Source organism: Ochotona curzoniae, unplaced genomic scaffold, assembly GCF_017591425.1.
Source record: "Ochotona curzoniae isolate NIBS_2020 unplaced genomic scaffold, NIBS_Ocur_1.0 contig_2210, whole genome shotgun sequence".
In the NCBI taxonomy this organism is placed as follows: Eukaryota; Metazoa; Chordata; class Mammalia; order Lagomorpha; family Ochotonidae; genus Ochotona; species Ochotona curzoniae.
The window spans coordinates 43,024,098-43,043,978 of record NW_024465369.1 but is presented as its reverse complement, the minus strand read 5'-3'; positions in this window follow the sequence as shown (position 1 = coordinate 43,043,978).

Below are 19,881 nucleotides of genomic sequence, written 5' to 3'. Positions count from 1 at the left end.
CATGATAGAAAACAAGCATCAGTCATCTATTTTCACCTTTGAAATACCCTTTATAATATCTATTGTGTTAAATTACAAGTCACTTTTTGCCATTAATGAGAGCCCATTTCTAATATTCACTGTAACATTTATGATATCTTTGCTGTTGACAGGCAAAGTGAACAGAATCAGTCTTTTGAAAATTAGTTGTGTATCTGTAGAGATATATGTACAATTTTATTTATACTATTTCAATATCAGTAATTTATTCTGGCTATATGTCAGCTACTTTAAGCATGTCTGCTAGAGTATTTCATTGTAATAGACAGCATACACTCTCTGTAAATATCTTTCTAAACCCCTCAACCAAACCCTGCTAGGAATAATGGTGTCAGAAGAGCAATCAATTATGTCTCCATTAAAATAATTACTATATAGCATCAATGCAAAAACTCTACAAGGCATTAAGGTAACTGTTTTTAATGCATATATTTAGTAAATAAAATTGTGTCTGTGGAAGATTGTAATGATCAGGGTGGTGACAATAGAGAAACATGTTTAAAAAAATTCACCCAGCACTTCAGGAAATCAGTTTCCTCTTATGGCCACTCAGGTGCACAATGTCTTTAGTGGAGTCATATCATTAAATGCTAGTCAATGGAATGCAAGGAGAGGCAACATATTGTCTATTCCATACCTGGTCTGTAACACCCCCCCACACACAGCCTTATGCCTGATCCTTCACATTCATTTCATCTTCTGACTGAAGATAATACAATCTGAAATGGAAGGTGACTGATTTCTGAAATCTCCTTTGGAAGAGATGATCTTGCCTGTCCTCTGGATCTTCATTCAAGATTTAGCATTAAAGAAGCATCCAGCTTCTTTTATAGTTAATTAACTATATAGTAAGATTACATAATCAATCAATATTAAAGGAAATTAAATAGTTATTTAAATATGGGTGAATAATAATGTTAATTTCTAAAATAATACTGATGTCAAAAACTTTTTACTGGAGATAATGATAGATTACCTTCGCCCATTCAGAATCCAGATGTCTAAGAATGAATGTAATACCGAAGAAGCAATACTACATGGAATACTGAAGAAAGAACAATTTGAATGTAAAGCTTTTGAAGGGAACAATCCTTAGGAATTTAAATGATACAATGATTTAAATGCTGTTAGATAGCTTAGTCTTATTTCTGATGGTGATGGTGAAAGTAAGAAAAAGTATTAAGCAAGATACTAACATAGGATTTGATCATTTTCTTGTATAGTATTGATACTGGGTCATAATTAAAGAATTTAACCTTTAAAGGATAATATACTATTCCTGATTAAATGAAGGACAAATGCTACAACTGTGATGCCACCCTGGCCTGAGGGTGCACAAAATAAATTGCACTCCTTATTAAAAAGCATCATCATTTTGTCCTTTGGTTCTTACTTCTATTAAGGATTGCACTACCAGCATTATTAACAGACTTCAGTCAATTTGACTATTCAAATCCTGTCACATTCTGAAGTATTAGCAAGACCTGGGAAACTATATATCCGTGTGTGTGAGTATATATATATATCTGTATGGATGTGGATGGTGGTGATGTAGACTACAAATACACCATATCGTTTATTATCCAAAGAAGGAGATATTTCTGAGAGTGAAAAGGATTGTCATCAATAATCACCTGACTAAAATGGAAAATTGTCCCCAGGATGCATATATGCATATATATGAACATCCTCCCCTTTGCCTGCCAGATAGAAAGTTTCAATGAAAATAAAACTGAGATGCCGCCAAATACACAGTCATACAACTTGTTTTTCTAAGATAAAGAAGTCCCACTCTCTGTCATCAAATTCCATTGATAATGATGTCAATTCTGATATCCTTAATTGAAAAACAATTTGTTGAACTCGAATTAGATTTGAGATTTGAATTATTTTTCATAAGAAAGAGAAACAACTCTGAAATCCTTATGTACTACCTCATAGGATTCATTTTGTAAATAAGATTTCCAAAGGTGAAAATCATAGTCTTCTCAGGCATACTTCTATAAATATTTCTAAATAAAAATTATTAACAAAAAGTAGAATGGAGTTAGAGATAAAAAATCTTCTTCGCCCATTACCAAAAATGAATAAGGTAGTAAGATTAACATGTTTATGACTTTACCTCTGTGTTATTTTATTAAATGAATTATATGCTATCAAAATATCTACTTTTGTGAAACTATACAAGAAAGGCAAAGAGCGAGTATCTTTGATAATGGGAATTTTTTTTTTACCATTGGTAATTAAGAGGATATAATTTTTTAAATGTTACTTATTTTTAAAGGCAGACACAGACAGAAAAATACAGATCTTCCATCTGCTAGTTCTTTCGCCAAATGTCTACATCAGCCAGAACTGGGGTAGGGCACAGCCCAGAACCACGAATTCCGTCAGGGTTTCCCATGTAGGGAGCAGGGATCTAACCGCTTACTCTCTCCAAGGATATGCGTGAGTAGGAACCTATAATCTGACCTGGCAGCAAGACTGGAACCCTAGCATTCCCATATCGAATGAGCTGCCCAAGCGCTTCCTTAACTGTTCTAACACATGCCCTCTCCTGTTTTAGACGCTTCTCCGGATCTCACTAGTTACTAAGGGGGTGAAAACTCAAGGCCAAAAGTATAAAGCTTTCAATATGAAATATACTAGGAGAGAATTCCAGCAAATAGAATATCATGAAACATTTCCAATCTGATACCTGATGTGGAAACAAAAATTATGATGCGTGGACCAGTGTACAGTCTTGTTGCATAAGACACACACACAAAAAAAGTCTTCTACAATTCTACAAAGGTGGGGGCAATGGATTTGTGGAATTTGAAGATAGTTAATGAAATCTGTGTGATAATCACACCTTGTATGTCTGACAGTGTTAGCCAATGACACTCCAAGCATTATTTTGCCAAAGACCAGTTATCATCCTTTGCATTGATTAAAGTAGGTATGTTCCTTCTACAGTAAAATTCCTTATTAAGATACTCCGAATGCTATGTTTTCACCTCCACCTCATCTATGTGTTCACACAGACATGAAAATATTAAAACAGAGGTATTTTTATTTATTGATATAAATCCACAAAACCACAAGGCTTAAATATTTCAGATGTTTCTGTATACCCACTCCACTCTAAACACAGCCGCTCATTTCAGCCAGTATCGTGCTAAGATTTGTGGGAATGAATAAAAATAACAGTATCAAAGTATCACCTTGCAATGTGCAGAAAACCAAATGGATACTGCATTTCTTAGATTGTTTCTCTTGATAGGAATGGTGTCAATAAAAGTTAATGGCAGTCACGAGGTTTTCTGAGCATTGCAAGACTTGCTTTGTAATTTGGGAAACAGTGCCAAGATCCCTGCTTGTCACAGAAATTGAACTGGAGATTTCAGAGTTCTGATGTCACAACATCCTGATGTCTTTCTATCACCCTAATATTTTTGATATCTATAACTTGTAATTGCCACTATTTTCAATTCTATAGTGCCTCAAGATGGAATGCCTCATTTTAATTTCTCTTGTTGAAGATTAGTTGGCTATACATGTGTGGGCTCACTTTTGGGGTTTTTATTCTGTTCCATTGATCTTCTCTGTTTCTGTACCAGTACCAGGGTATTTTGATGATTACTGATCTATAATATGTCTTGAGGTCTAAAATTGTGATTCCTCCAGCTTTATTTTATTCTTCAAAATACCTTTTGTTATTCATAGTCTCTTGTGTTTCCAGATGAATTTTCCTGTTTTCCTATCATCTTTTTATTTCTGAGAATGTTATTGGGATGTTGATTGGATTGGATTGAATCTGTCTATTATTTTCAGTAATACAGATATTTGATTATGTTGATCCTGCTAATCCAGGAATATGATAAATTTCTCCATCTGTTAGTATCTTCTATTTTTTTCAGTGTTTTGTAATTTTCATCAATTATGTTTTCCACATCTTTGGTTAGGTTTACTCAGACAGCTAAGACTCTTCTCCACTACTTTAAAGGGAACTGTATTTACTAGTTCCTTCTGAGCCATGGAGTTATGTGTTTATACTAGAGCCACCTAATTATGCCCACATATTTTGCAATGTGCTACCATGCCAAATTCTCATGAGTTTCCAGTCTCTTGATGGAATCTCTTGATTCTCCTTTTTATAGAATCATGTTGTCTGTAAGCAGGGATAATTTTAATTCTTCATTTATGATTTGAATTCCTTAAATTGATTTCTCTTGCCCAATACCTCTAGTGAGGACTTCCATCACTATGTTGAATGGCAGTGATAAAAGTGGACATCCCTGCCTAGTTCCAGATCTTAGTGGAAAAGCTCCCAGTCTTTCCCTGTTTAGTATGATGCTGGCATTGGGTTTCTCATTTATTGCTTTGATTGTGCTAAAGAATGTTCCTTTTATGCCAGTCTTGTGTAGGGTTTTTAGCATGAAGTGATGTTAGATTTTTATCATGAAATCTCATTATATGAGAACTCACTTGCTCGGGGAAACATCCCTACTGTTCTTAATAATACCTAGTTTACTTTACCTTAGCACTTTCTAAAGACTAGCTTTAGGGAAAAAATGAACTGATGATACTTATTTTCCTTCCCAGTACTGTCATCATTTTATTTCATTGTAACAAAATAAATATTATAACCTGTCATTAAGAGCGATTGCTCAGACCTATTCACAACTATTTCATTTTTGCTCTTTTTTTTAATGGACTATAATTGGTATGGGTGTCTGACTGAACCACTGGCATTATTTCATTTTTAAAGAGGAATTTACAAATTCTTTATTTTTCTAAAATTTTATGCAGAAACTATAAACAAAGTTTTTAATCACTTAATTAAAAATAATCTAATTTACAAATCATTTTTTCTAATATCTTATGCAGGAGCTATAAACAAACTTTTGTAGACCCTTCAAACAATTTAACTCATGTACTGTGATCAACCAGCTCAGTTAAAAAACTATTTAAACTTGACTGATTAACAGATATCTACAAAGAAATTAAGCTATGTGGATATAACCTTTTTTAGGCTCACTTTATTTTATTTTCAAAATGTTTCATTCTGGCTTGAAAATATTTCATATTTTATACATATTTTCATGAACAAATCATCTTCAAGAAATTCTATAAAGTTCTAAATATTTTTGTCAGCTTTATTGTGTTAATGAAAGACTGAATAAGCAGAAAAAATCTAAAAAGGATAGGATTTGAATGAAACTTGATTTTAATCTACTGACTGAATATATGTTTGACTAACACATTTACTGAGAAGGAAGACAGTCTCATTCAGACAGCAAAACAGAGTGCTCCCATGTCTCCTGACTCCTTTGCAGTGAGTTGTGGCATTTGATGGTAGCAGCTGCTGCTATGTGGTACCCCACACCACTGGTGGTCACCATCAGCTCAGTGCAGAATGAGAGGCCAGGGAACCCTCTCTAACACATAATGGCAGTGGCACAGTGGCCTGAGAAACACGAACCCAACAAGACAGCTTTCTCAAGAAAAGGGTGAAGGAATGGAGGCTTTGAAAACAATGGTGCTGGTGTGGTCATCAGGAAGTCAGTTTTCAATGCACTACAACTGGACATTGGAAGAGATGCAGCATAGAAGCAATAGTGTGGGCCGTATCTGGCCAACAGCAAGTACATACGCCAAAATGGGAAGATCTACCGGTATTTATAAGAGATCTTAATTTTTTAGAAGATTTCTTTCTTTATTTAATTTGAAAAGCAGATTTACAAAGAGAGGGGCAGGACGAGAGAATCTTCTATCCTCTGGTTCACTCCCCAAATGGCCACAGCTGCTAGAGCTCAGCCAGTACAAAGACAGGATTCTGGAGCTTTTACTAGATCTCCCATGTGGGTGTGGGAGCCCAAGCACTTCAGATATTCTCCACTGCTTTTCTAGACCATAAGCAGGGAGCTGGACGAGAAGTGGAGCAGCTGGACACAAACTGCCCCCATATGCGGATACCAACACCATTGGCAGAATATTATGTTACCACACTGGCCATCAAAGCTTAATTTTTTTAAAAAAGTAACTTATACTTCTGCATTTATGACTTATGATATGAAGAATTTGTCAATATATATAAAGAGTACAACTTATAAACGTTCTGTTAGAGAAAAAAATTAAACCACAGGAAAGCAATGGCTTCTGGGAATGGCTTTTGGAAATGGAATTGTTAGATCGTCTCTAGAAGCTGCATTTCTACATTTGATAAATGGGTTCAGGGAGAAGAAATGGTGTGAGTCTGTGAAGATGCTGATTATAAAACTAAAAGAATTTTTCAACTGTAATTGCTGCGCTGAGAAGAAAATATGCCTTGTATACTCAATTCACATATGAGGAAACTAAAAGCTACTACAATATGTAAATGTATATGTACATAATTACAAATACCAGGAAAGAAAAAAAAATTTATATGTAGTATTATATAGAAGCACCAATTGAAGAAGAAACTCTTCAGAGATGTTTTTGCCATAAAAAGAAAGCAAGGTACCACGCCATTCTGCTCATATTTCAAAGTAATATTTACATTACAATCATCTTGGTATGGTACAGATTATTGCTTTCCACTGTTTACGTGTTGGCAATGCTAAGTACTTTTATGAAACTGCTCAATGTTTTTCTGATGTTATGTAGTGTTTAGTGTGTTAAAAATATATACTAGAAGATTCTATTTAGTAAATATCTTTTCATCAAATTTTTTTTCAAATGTTGTTGCTGTGTTAAAGTTGAATAGCTAAACCATCTCGCTGAGCAGTATGCACTGCTTGTTCACAGGTGTCAACAGAACAGGGGCAAAAATCAAGTGCAAAGTGCTCTAGGACATTGTTTTTATAGCTTTTATAGTGAATGAAGTTGACTTTCCTGTGTGCTTGTGCCTTTTGTTCTTCTTTGCTGTATACACAGGTGTTCAAGCATTTTCCACATATGGCGAAGGGCATCATCTCCTGTGATCAACTTTGATGGGGCCCCGGTTCGTTCTGTTTCTGACTTGTACCAAAACAGGACTCAGCTTGACCTATTTATCCTGTTTTAGCCTGCAGAGTCAGTTTAAATAAAACCCATCACCCACATTATCTGATCAAATTCTTTCTCTCCTGTCACTGATATCTGAGCACACCTGATGTTTGATCAAATTCCTTAATTATTACACTCCATACCTTGTCATTCATCATTTTAAAGTCTTTCACATTGATTTAGCCTTTGTCCCCAATGTTTCCTCTTAGTAATTTTTCACTAATACCCACTAATCCTCTTCACTTATCTTGCTTCATTTTGAAGGTGAGGCCAGTGTGTCTACTCTACTTCAAAACCCATTTTAGCAGCCCTCTCCAGAAGAAAACACGACTTAACATTCTTTAATTATTTTCAAGAATATTTTTTCTTTTTATAGTGCATTGGGTATCAAAATTCATAAGAATGACAGTTTTCTGTGCCTAGCAAGTAAAGCTGCCATCTGTGGTGCTGGCATCCCATATGGGAACCAATTCAAGTTCCATTTCCTATCCAACTTTCTGCTAATGGCCTGGGAAAAGCAGTGGATGATGGTCCAAGTATTTTGGAGCCAATGCTACTTATTTGGGAGAACTGGAAGAAGTTTCTGGCTTTGCCATGGTTCCACCCAGTTGTGGACATCTGGGTATTGAACCAGCAAGTGGAAGATCTCTGTTTTTGTGGCTCACATTTCCTGTAATGTTCAATGTCACATACATAAAATGCATCTTAAATTTTTAAAAGAACTGTAAGAGCCAGCATTGCAGGATAGATGGATAAAGTCTTAGTCTGCAGCTTCAGGATCATACATGGGTGCCAGTTTGTGTCCTGCCTGCTCCACTCCTGATCCAACTCCTTGCTTAAAGCAGGAAATGGCCTGTGAAAGCAGTAGACGGCCCAAGTCCTTGAATTCCTGCAGCAACATGGGAGACACAGAAGTTCCTAGCTAAAGATGGACTCAGGTCCAGCCATGAAACCAACTGGGGAGTGAACAACTGGAAAGAAGATATCTGTCTGTCTCCTTCTATATTTTTTTATTTTAATGAAAAAGTCTTTAAAAGAAAGATTTATCTTTATTAAAAAAAGATTTATTTCTCTCCATTGCAAAGTCAGATATACAGAGAGAAGGAGAGAGAGAGAAAGAACCTCCATCTGTCGATTCACTCCCCAAGCGGCTGCAACGAACAGAACTGAGCTGGTCCGAAGCAAGGAGCCTTCTCCAGGTCTCCCATGTGGGCGCAGGGTCCCAAGGCTTTGGGCCATCCTCAACTGCTTTCCCAGGGCACAAGCAGGGAGAGGGATCGAAAGTGGGGCTGCCGGGACGAGAACCGGTACCCACATGGGATCCTGGCACATTCAAGGTAAGGACTTTAGCTCCTAGAATACCATGTCAGGCCCAAAGGCTCCCTTCTTAATGTTTGAGTATTATACTCCATTGGATTGGTGAAGAATGAGAGGAGGTGAGTGCTTTAAACTGGGATGTTTGTATTTAAATTATATTTTAGCATATAATTATTGTTACCTGTTTATAGATTATTAAGGTTACTTTATCTAGTGACAAAACTAACTTTTCATTTGAAATGGCTATGTGGAAACTAAAATACTATTTGCCTTTTGAAAATTTGTAGGAAATACTTTCCTTTAAAAATAGAGTTGCTAAACTACTTCTCCAAGAACATCCCACTGAACAGCAGCAGAATAATTTTTTTCTTTAAGTATGCACAAGCAGTCTGCATGACAAATAGATATTAAATCACTAAATAGAGCTTAACAAATTTAATACTGAAATTGAAGTAGCCTTTCTGACAATAACATTATAAAATGAGAATTCACTAAAAATTTTTTAAAACTCACAAATATAAGCTATACAAAATGCTCCTGAATAAAAACCAGGCCACAGACTAAATAAAGCAATGCTTTTTTAAAAAATTCTTGAGACAAACAAATGGAAATACAATACACCAAAACCTATGGGATATAAAGAGAGGAAATTTATGGCAAAAACCACTTCAGCAAGGACTTCAAATAAACAACCAAACATTACACTTATAGAAACTAGAAAATCAAAAACACATTGAATCAAGTTAGTAGAAGGAAGGAAGCAGTAACAATCTGGAAAAAAAATGAATGAAGTAGGGGCTGGCACAATGGCATAACAACTAAAGCTGTCATCACTTTCACCAGCATCCCCTGCAGGGACCAGGCCTTTTGGTGGTAGCAATTCCTATCTAGATACCACCAAAGGGTCTGGGAAAGAAGCTGAAGACTTCCCAACTACCTGGGTCCCTGCTACCTACTTTCAATCCTGGTTTCAGATCAACCCAGTTCAGGCTCCTCAAGCCATTGGAAGACTGAACCAGCAGATAGACAGAAGCTTCTTCATACTCGCTTGCTCTCTCTTGCTTTCTCTCTCTCTCCTATCCTCTCTCTCTAGTTCTATTTCTGTAAGTATTTTGCCTTTCACAAAAATAAATAAAAGTTAAAGCATACATATTTGAAAAGAAGTTAAATTGAATCTTTTTGCACATGAAATAGTGTTATAATATGTAAAAGAGATATCTGCACTCCTAGATTTTTTGCAGTGTTATTCACAACAGCCAAGTTATGAAATCATCCTAAATATCTACCAACAAATGAAGAAAATGTGATTTATGTAAACAAAGAAATTCTATTCAACCATAAAAAGGACATTCTGCCATTTGTGAAAATGAACCTAGAGTGAAATATGCCAGCATGGAAAAATAATTACTACACATTCTCACTTATAAATGAAATTCTAAAAATGTGGCCTTAGAAATAGAGTACAATGGTAGCTGGAATGGGCAAGTGAACTTGAAGGAGTGAAAGGATGCTTGTCAAGATACCAAGGGTAGATGGGCAGAATAAATTAAAGATCTGTTGTACAACATATTGACTATAGTGTATAGTGTCCATCATAGTTTTTTCCTTAAAGATTTATTTTATTTATTGTAAGGCAGAGTGATAAAGAGGAGAGATATAGAGAAAGGGGAGAGGTTTGCCACTGTTTCACTCTCTATATGGCCACAATGGCAAGGGCTAGGACAAGCTGAAACCAAGAACCTGCAATTCCAACCAGGTCATCCACATGGGTTAAGAAATCCAAGAACAAAAGCCATCTTCTGCTATAAAAGCAGGTTCCTTAATAAAGCTGGATGGGAAGCAAATATCTGGGACTCAAACTGGTGGTCTGTGGCACCTTGCATCACAATCAGCTCTTCACCTGCTATACCACAACAGGAGCCTCTGCACTATGTTCATAAAAATCACTTACTTGGGGCCTGGCACAATAGCCCAGCAGCTAAAGTCCTCACCTTGCACACACCAGAATCCCATGTGGGCCCTAGTTCTAATCCAGGTGGCCCCACTTCCCATCCAGCTTCCTGCTTATAGCTTGGGAAACCAGTTGAGGACAGCCCAGGCCTTGAGTCCAGGCACCTGCGTTGGAGACCTGGAAGAAGCTTCGGGCTCCTGGCTTCAGATAAGCTCAGCTCCAGCCGTTGCAGCTGCTTAGGGAGTGAATCAGCAGACAGAGGATCCTCCTCTTTGTCTCTCCTCCTTTCTGTATATCTGGCTTTCCAATAAAAATAAATACATCTTTTAAAAATTACTTATTTAAAGAAAAACACTTGTGTTATCACCCCCCAAAATAATTCTTATTTAATTAGCTTTATCTTGCCATCTCACAATATTTCAATGCATGTATTTGAAAATATCATGGTATGCATGATAAATTCAAAACAAAAAAGATATAATTTTTTTTATGAATGATCCACTACGCTTGATACACTTGATACTACTCAGTGGTTTAAAAAAGTGATGGAGAAGAAATAAAAAAAAAATAATTTGTTATTGTATCACAGAGGAAAATTTTTTAATTCACTGGTTTTCCATGTTATATGTTTTGTTTTATTATGTAAATGGTATACGTAATATTCATACAAATCCTTATTTAACAAATTCTAATATGTGTTAAGATGTTTACCACTGGGGGGGTCCAGCATGGTGTCCTAGCACCTAAAGTCCTCGTCTTGAACACACCAGGATCCCATATGAGTGCCAGTTCTAAACCCGGTAGCCCTGCTTCCCATCCAGCTACCTGCCTGTAGTCTGGGAAAGCAGTCAAATACTGCCCAAAGCTTTGGGACCCTGCACCTGCATGGGAGTCCCAGGAAGATCCTGGCTCCTTACTTTAGATTGGCTCAGCTCCAGCCGTTGCAGCCACTTGGGGAGTGAATGATCGGACAGAAGATCTTTCTGTCTATCCTCCTCTCTGTATATCTGATTTTGCAATAAAAATTAATAAATCCTTTTTTAAAAGATGTTTACCATTAGGAAACCAGTATTGTGTCATGATCAGTAGAGCCTCCAGCACCCTCTAAACGGCCTGGGAAAAGCAGAAGAGGATGGCCCAATCTCTTAGGTCTCTTGCACCCACACGGGAGACCTATATGGAGCTGCTGGTTCCTGGTTTCAGCCTATCCCATCCTTATCATTGCAGTGACTGGGGAGTGAATGGGTTTGATGTAATTTCTCTCTCTTTTGTTGTTTCTCCCTCTATTTTCAACTGCAACCTTCAAATAAATAAATTTTATTAAAAGAGATAACTGAACAAGTGTTTTCTGAAAGAGGTTATCAGACAAGATCGGGCACGTTCAGGGTGGTATGGCCGTAGACCGAAAGAGGTTATCAATGAATGACAAAGGAGATTTAATAAAAATAAAATTAGCATTTGCACACTGTTTAAATTAATACAAAATATATTTTCTATAAATGACTCCTAGATGTTTACTTCTTCAATTATGTCTAAGTATTGTGGATTTCTGAACTTTGCCACTAGATTGAAGATAAAGAGCAGAAAGGAAGCAAGGAACATACCAAAGTTAGAAGTCATATTTACATTATACCTCTGACCTGAACGTGTGCTTTCATAGCCTCATTTAATGGTACTGATTATATGTATGCAAGTATTTATTTAAAATAGCTAGTCTCTCCGAATTAATATAAGTGCTACATGAGCCAGGCATGATGGCTCAATGGCTGAATCCTCACCTTGCAAGAACTGCTATCCCATAATGCCATCATTTCGTATTCCGGCTACTCCACTTCCCATTCAGTTTCCTGCTTATGGCATGGGAAAGCAACATAGGATGGCCAAAAGCCTTGGGATCCTACACCCATGTGGGAGACCCAGAAAAAGCTCCTGGATCCTGGCTTCAGATCAGAAAAACTCCAGCCATTGTAGTCACTTAACCAGCAGATTAAACATCTTTTTTTTCCTGTCTCCTTCTTTCTGTAAATCTGCCTTTCCAATAAAAATTAAAAAAAAAAAAAAAATTTCTAGGGCCCGGCGCAGTGGCGCAAGTGGTTAAAAGTCCTTGCCTTGCACGCCCAGGATCCCATATGGGCGCTGGTTCTGGTCCCGGCAGCCCCGCTTCCCATCCGGCTCCCTGCCTGTGGCCTGGGGGGGTGATCGAGGACAGCCCAAGGCTTTGGGAACCTGCACCCGCGTGGGAGACCCGGAAGAGGCTCCTGGCTTCGGATTGGCATAGCATCGGCCCTTTGCGCTCGCTTGGGGAGTGAATCATCGGACGGAGGATCTTCCTCTCTGTCTCTCCTCTCTGTATATCCGCCTTTCCAGTAAAAAATAATAATAATAAAAATAAATCTTTAAAAAAAAAGAAATATATATGCTAGAAGTTCTATTGTGCTCATGTAAATGGATAGCTTTACAGGTACACAGATTGTAATAGCTTAGTGCATAGTATTTCATATGGCATACTTTAACACTTAGGTATGGATAATAAAATACTAGTACTTTCTGAGTAATGGTTTTGGGGATGATTTTGACATTTATACCTTTTGCTTATCTATATTTTTTCCTAAGTAAACCTAGGCTTTCCCCAATAGAATTAAATATAAAATTACTGCTTTATAATATGGAAAATATTTAAATGGATATCACAAGGGGAGTGAATCATCAGACGGAAGATCTTCCTCTCTGTCTCTCCTCTCTGTATATCCGCCTTTCCAATGAAAAAATAATAAAAATAAATCTTTAAAGAAAAAAAAATTTCTAAAAAAATACTATGTTATTTAAAGATAGAAATGGTAAAATAACATTGTAAATAGTTTTCCAAATTGTTATTAAATAGCATATTTGGAAATGGAATATTGAAATCATCTCTTTGGGCAGAAAGGTATGTCTACTTTTTCATAGTGCTGGGGGGAAGGAAATTGCAAGAAATTGCTAGAGCTTTCTAGGTGCACTGGGAACTCACTAATTGTCAAATAATCAACATATTATGTAAAATGTTTCAGCCTTGATATATGATGTATATTGTATAAGTACTGGACAATGATTCTTCTATGATAATTCGTAAATGCCCCATTAACACTTGTGTATGATACTGTCTTTTGGAAACGGAAGGGACACATCAAATTTTGGTCAGCACACTGTTTATGTACTGGTGTCAGGGAAAGAAGAAGAGGAAGGGCAAGGGATTCTATACTGAAATGTTTGTGATAAATGAAGGTTAATTCCTGTCTCATACATATGCGCACTTGCTGTATTTGTAGCAAATATGATTTAAAAACAAGTTTAATTGTCTGTCTTATCTTTCAAAATGTTAGTTTACCATTATATGCATAAAGTAATACATTTTGTATTAAAATTCATTTTTGAAAAAATCTTGTAGAAATAAAATCATTAATGTCACCTTCAAGCATTTCAGATGCTTACATTGATGCAGATGGCTTCATAGAGGTCAGAGAGGGAATAATTCAGAGCCCAAATGTCCCTATTTACAAGATGTTTTTAAATAATAGCTTCTGTTGCATGTGCACCATTTCTTCAAGTCATATTTCAAATCCTTCATTATTTTAAACTCCAGTGGACAATATGTGCCAAGAGCAAAAGATGCAAAATCGTACATTTCTAAATATTGAGGGCTTTTGGGCGGGGCGGTCTGATACTGTGAAGTATGATATACTAGATCAGTGCTCTGTTCCCTGGTAGGTGAGGCAGGGGAAGGGAAGTAAGTGCAAAGGATCGTGTTCTTTTGAGGATGCTGTTCTTTTGAGGATCAGATTGTCTAACTGCTATTCTTTAACTGCATTTTAGATAATATTACTATGAACTTGTAGGACAAGCAAGCATAAGTACCCACAAGCACGAGCAGTAATAAAATTTCTTTTAAAATATACTTTTGTTCATTGGTAGGAAGTATTACCTGTTGGGAGTGCTTCTTATTAAATAACCTCTGAAGCTCTGTGTACTGATGTCATTGGAAGTACCATGCTGAAGGGGAAAACTCCCTTCTTATACCATAACATAGAGCACAGTTCTATACACTTTTGCAAAATATTTGTGTTCAATCAAGACAATATGCTCGTCTTACTGCCTCTAAGACTTTTATATGGTCTCCATTAAAAATGTAGACAAAAAGAGTAGACTTAGTGAAGTACATTATACATCCATTTTGTTCTAATTAAAAGAAATACACTGAGTAAAGACTTGCTCAAACACTTTGAAGCACTAATCCAAGCTTATTTGCTAGACTCATGAAGAGGATCAGAAGGAATAAAGAAAAGGGTATATGTTGTTTTATTCATATTTATGATTTATCAAAATTGATATAAATGTACTTCTCTCTGACTATATGAATACACTGTTAAAAGAGAGAAGAAAATAGTCAGCGTTTCTAGTACCACAATAGAGGAAGGAGCAAAAAACAAATGGGACATCTATCTGAGCCAAACAACGACAGCAAACATCTGGGCAAGTGGAAACCCTAAGATCAAGTATATCAGCCAATGGACATTGGAAAGGGTTCCTCATCCTTAGATGGTGAAATCAACAGGATTTGATAACTATAAAAACCATAACCCTCAGAGCATGTGCCACATCAGAGACCCTGGGTTGACTTCAAGAGGCCATTCCTCATTCTTGAGTACTAGTGTCGTTGGGAGGCTGGGTAGGCTTCTCTCCTTATTTCCTCCTACCCCATCCCTCAGAAACAAGGAGAAAAAACAGAGAATTTGAAAATCATGATCACACCCATTTTTCCCTAACCCTCCACCCTTTCTGCCTTGATCAACTATGTAAACATCACCAAAAACAAAATTTTTGAAATTTATTATAAAAAGTTAGTGCTCCCATTGCTAAATTATTCCCCAATTGTCCACAAGGACAGAAAAGTTAAAAACAGAAACTGAGTCCAGGGCTCCTATGTGAATAGCATTAAAGGATCACTGCTGTTCTTCTGGGTCTGCATCAGCTGGGAAGTAGAATCAGCAGCTGCAGGTGGGAACTGAACCCAGATAATATTGCAGTGAAGGTCAGGGTATCTAACCCTCCATTGTCCGAACTGTTAGATCAACACTGCTAGATCTAGATTCCAGAGCATAGGATTTTAACACAACTGCATCAACATCTTTATCCAATACCTTCTGCCATTTTTCTATTTTAGAAAATATCTTTTATTCTGGATTATACTCTTACCAAAATATGGTGGCTTTGGGACACTGACATGGTAAATGTTTACAACATATGGAAAAGCATAATGCTGACTGCAAAATCTTAACCAAACAAAAATATTTTCCAACTGAACACTATATATATATGCATGCACACATAGGCATTCAGAAAAGCTGCAAACTTTATATAATTATGGATGCCTTAGTTTTCTTCATGTGTTTTTCATTTGTAAATGCACATATGCAAAAGTTTGAAGACAATGTTATTTTAGTAAAGAGAGCAGTATCTTTTCTTTAGGACATAATGAACACCAAAGTAGCATACACTATTGGTATTTCTATGTGACTCTTATAAAGAACATATCGTTATCAAATAAAACTGTTATCTACTTATGTGCCTGCTACTGAAGTATAAAATGTTTAGACGTTCATGGCATAATATTTCTGAAAATATTGATTATTTTCTCTGGTTAAACAGAGTGTTATGGTTTTAACTTAGCCTCTTCTGTCACGTGAAGATACAAAACAAGGAAAAGGTTTAAGAATGAAACATAACAGTTACTTGCTAACAGAAAATTGCATCCATTAACAAACTTAAACTGTATTTTATTGTAGTGTACTAACAAAAGTATATTATTATCAAAACTAAAGGTAGGGAATCGAAAACATCTCAAGTACATTTTCATGAGGAACCCAACAGCTTAACTCCTATGATAACAGTATTATTTAACTGATCTCATCTACATGGTTTTCACTATTACTGGTAAATGTGGAAATTCTAAATAGAGATATCTATTTCAGTAAAGCAGTAGGTTTTGGGAGCATGGGAAAGTTATGGGTTGCATATGTGTATAGAGAATCTGAACTGATATTTGACATTAAAAGTCTCAGGGCATTTAATTTTCCAAAAATACCTGGGAGTATTTCATAAATTAGTACAACTTTGCAGTCTCAGAATCAAAGTATCCATTACATAGTTCCACTGTGTGAAAATTGCTAAGGTCAAAACTCAGAACTCATATTTCCAGACAGCACTGAAAATCAAAAACTGCTACTGATTTTCTCATTGTCTTATGTCATGACATATCAATTTTAGCATATTTAGGTTATCTTCCTTTACCCAACATTAAGACGAAGTTATCAAATCTAAAATTTTCTGAACCACCCCCAAAAGAAGTTGGTGGAGTCATTAAAAGTGTGTTAGCCCTTAAATCTGCTTTCCTGTACTCTCACTTAACCTATTCTTGAAATAAAAATCTATCCTACTTTCTAAAATGGCATTTCAACTAACAATAATTTGCATTCTTCCACATCCTTATTTTGAAAACTATTTTAAAGCATTAAAAATAATTCCTTCATCAGTACTAAAGTCTGTATCTGAAAGTTTTTCTGTAAGTATGAAAAATGTGAGATATAATCAACCAATAACACAAGCAATAGTAAAAAGAATCATGCATGTGGGTCACAAACTCATTCCCAGTGGCAGAGATTACAGCATTTGTGTGTTAGCAGGAACATGAAGTTTCTACTCCACAGTTGCTGCTTCAACTCAAGGAACAACAATATTTCTCAGACTAATTAACTCTAAGTGGTGATTTTTCTCCAATTAGAAACACTTGGTTATTATCACTCAAATTATTCCAAAGAGGCTTTTAAAATTTCAGGGATCAAATGAACTTAGATTTTCTGCAGATTCAATTTCCTTCTTCTCTGCTGATGATAGACAAGGGAGCAATATGCCTTCAAATTGTGTATTTGCTAAAACCACCATGAACAAAGCAAACCTGATTCGTTTCTGATAATCACTCATTTTATCATATCCATGCCTTTCATTGTGCATCATTTTGATAATGAACAAAAATCTTTACATCCAAACACTGTGTATTTTGACGATTTCAAGTAACAAATGCGTTAAATGCCAAGCTTTGAGATAGATGCCTTTCATTTGTTTGTGTAGCCAAAATTTTATTGCTTTTCTTAGACATAGCATAAACCTGCAGTAAATGAGCATGTAAACTTGAAATCCAGAGTACATCAACAAGAGGAATATTTGCTCCAAGACAGATTCATATATCTTAAAATGATTTTGAAATTGTTTTTAAAACCAGTTCATATCTCACATGTAAAACCACTGTTATTTAACTTTGACCTAACTTGTCTCTCACTTATATCTATGCATTTCTGGCAAGCATTAATTTTTTCCTTTATTATCGGACAAAGACTGACAGAAACAATGGTACTCACACTCAAACACCATGAGAAATGATGGTACTCATAAATGAGAAGCAAAGAAGCGAAAACAGTTTCATCTACATGTCTTTACACCAGAAGCTATCTATCTCAAGAAACAAACAAACACTAAAAATGAAAACCTCTGTTTAAGTGCTGTATTGGGGCTAACATATTTCAGTTGGGTAAATTCACACAAGCACCTGACCACTTCTTCAATGAAAGTTTCCTTAGCCCACTACCCAAAAAAGTTCCTCTGCCTTCCTGGGACCCACAGCGGTTCTCTCTAATGCAGCTGGAAGGGACAGACACTCTACTTCAGGTCCCTCACACATAGAGGCTGTTCCTTGTTAAAGTTATTCATATAACATTTCAATACCAAATCTCATTACTCCAAATAAGCTTTCCTAAGGCGTGGAATAATACAGATGTCTATCACCTGATGATGGAAAAAGAAAATGCTGTATTTGTACACTATAAAACTCAGTAACTCAGCCAGAAAAAAATTAAAATATGTCTTATGCAATAAAAAGGATGTGAATGTAAATCATGGTGCCTAGTGAAATGAGCCAGTATAAAAAAAATCATACATTTTCTCTGATATACTGCAGCTAATATAGAATATATGAATGATTAGGAATAAAATGGTCCTGGGACATGTTTATTATTTTTAGACACTGTTTAGAGTCCAGTGGGATTGTGGCTTTTCTACATTTTATTTTTCAAATGTTATGATGAGTGGCAAATTAAGCCTGTGATTATAGATTAAAATTATGGCTTTGCAAAACCTGATGATAAGGGGGAATAGTGAGGGTCTGTCCAAGAGGAGGAGGAAGGTAAGGCAAGAAGAGTTGTCTTCTTGGAACTGTACTTACAGAATGCACAAAATCTGTTCCATTTATAATTTAAAAACAGACAAAACACCCTAAACTTTCCCTGTTAAACTATCACGTAATATTTTTTTGGATTGGACTGTAATAAAGACTTGGTTACAAAGAAGTGAATATTTAATTTTAAGGAAAATATCAAAATAGTTCTTCCAAACACTGTACAATTATATATCCCCATTAATGCAAAGGAGGTCTGGTTGTTCTTGTTTCATGGCAGCATTAGATGTGTGCTTAATTTTAAGCCTAATAGTGGGTGTCCAGCAGGATCTTACTGTGGTTTTGATTTTCATTTCTCCCATCACTGCTATGCTTAGTGACTATTTTCATTTCTGAAGTTAATCAAAGCTTCTTTATTTAACATCACTTGGAAAGTCTGTCATTTGATTAATGAGCTTCAAGAGCTCTGGAAATATTATAGATACAAGTTTATGTCTTCCAACTTGTGGCATGCCAATTTGCTTTCTTAAGTATGTCTTTGATGCGAAATAGTTCAAAAAAATCAAGTGCATGATTTATATTTCATTTAGATTTCATTTTTTCTGTGTATTCCAGGAAACTTTTATTCATTCCAAAGTCATGTAGTATGATACTTAATAGAGAGTTGATCGTCTTCATATTTTTTCCACATTCATATGTACATCTATGTGATATAGGAAAAAAGAGTTTTATGTACATGATCTTTATTGGTTTGATGATATCTTCTACTACTAATCTTTTTTTATATAAATGCATGAACTTCGAGAAAAATTTGCACTACAGATGATAATATTATTGGCCATTTTTATTAATATCGTGAATAGCACTGTATGTACATTTTATAACAGCCTTGCTGTCCTGGAATACATCTCACTTGGACATGGTGTATGGGAGAGTACCTCAACAATTTCAAGGAAATTGAATTAAACAGATTATTTTTATTTAAAATGTTTTTGAATTATATACATAACATAAAAATGTTGAAAGTCCATGGGATGCTTATTCTGAGATAGTTATGCATAGATTTCAAAATTTCAATATTTTTGTAACAAGATAAACTTTCAATTTTCATAAATGTTTCACATAACATTCAGCTTAATTTGCTGATTTGTTAAAGATTTCATTCACGTGTTCTGTTTTTTAAGATTTATTTATCTATTTTATTACTGGTTGACTGACTTATTTGAAAGGCACAGAAAAAGAATGTGATACCCATAAATAAATAAATCTCCCATATGCTAATCCACTCCACAAATGGTCA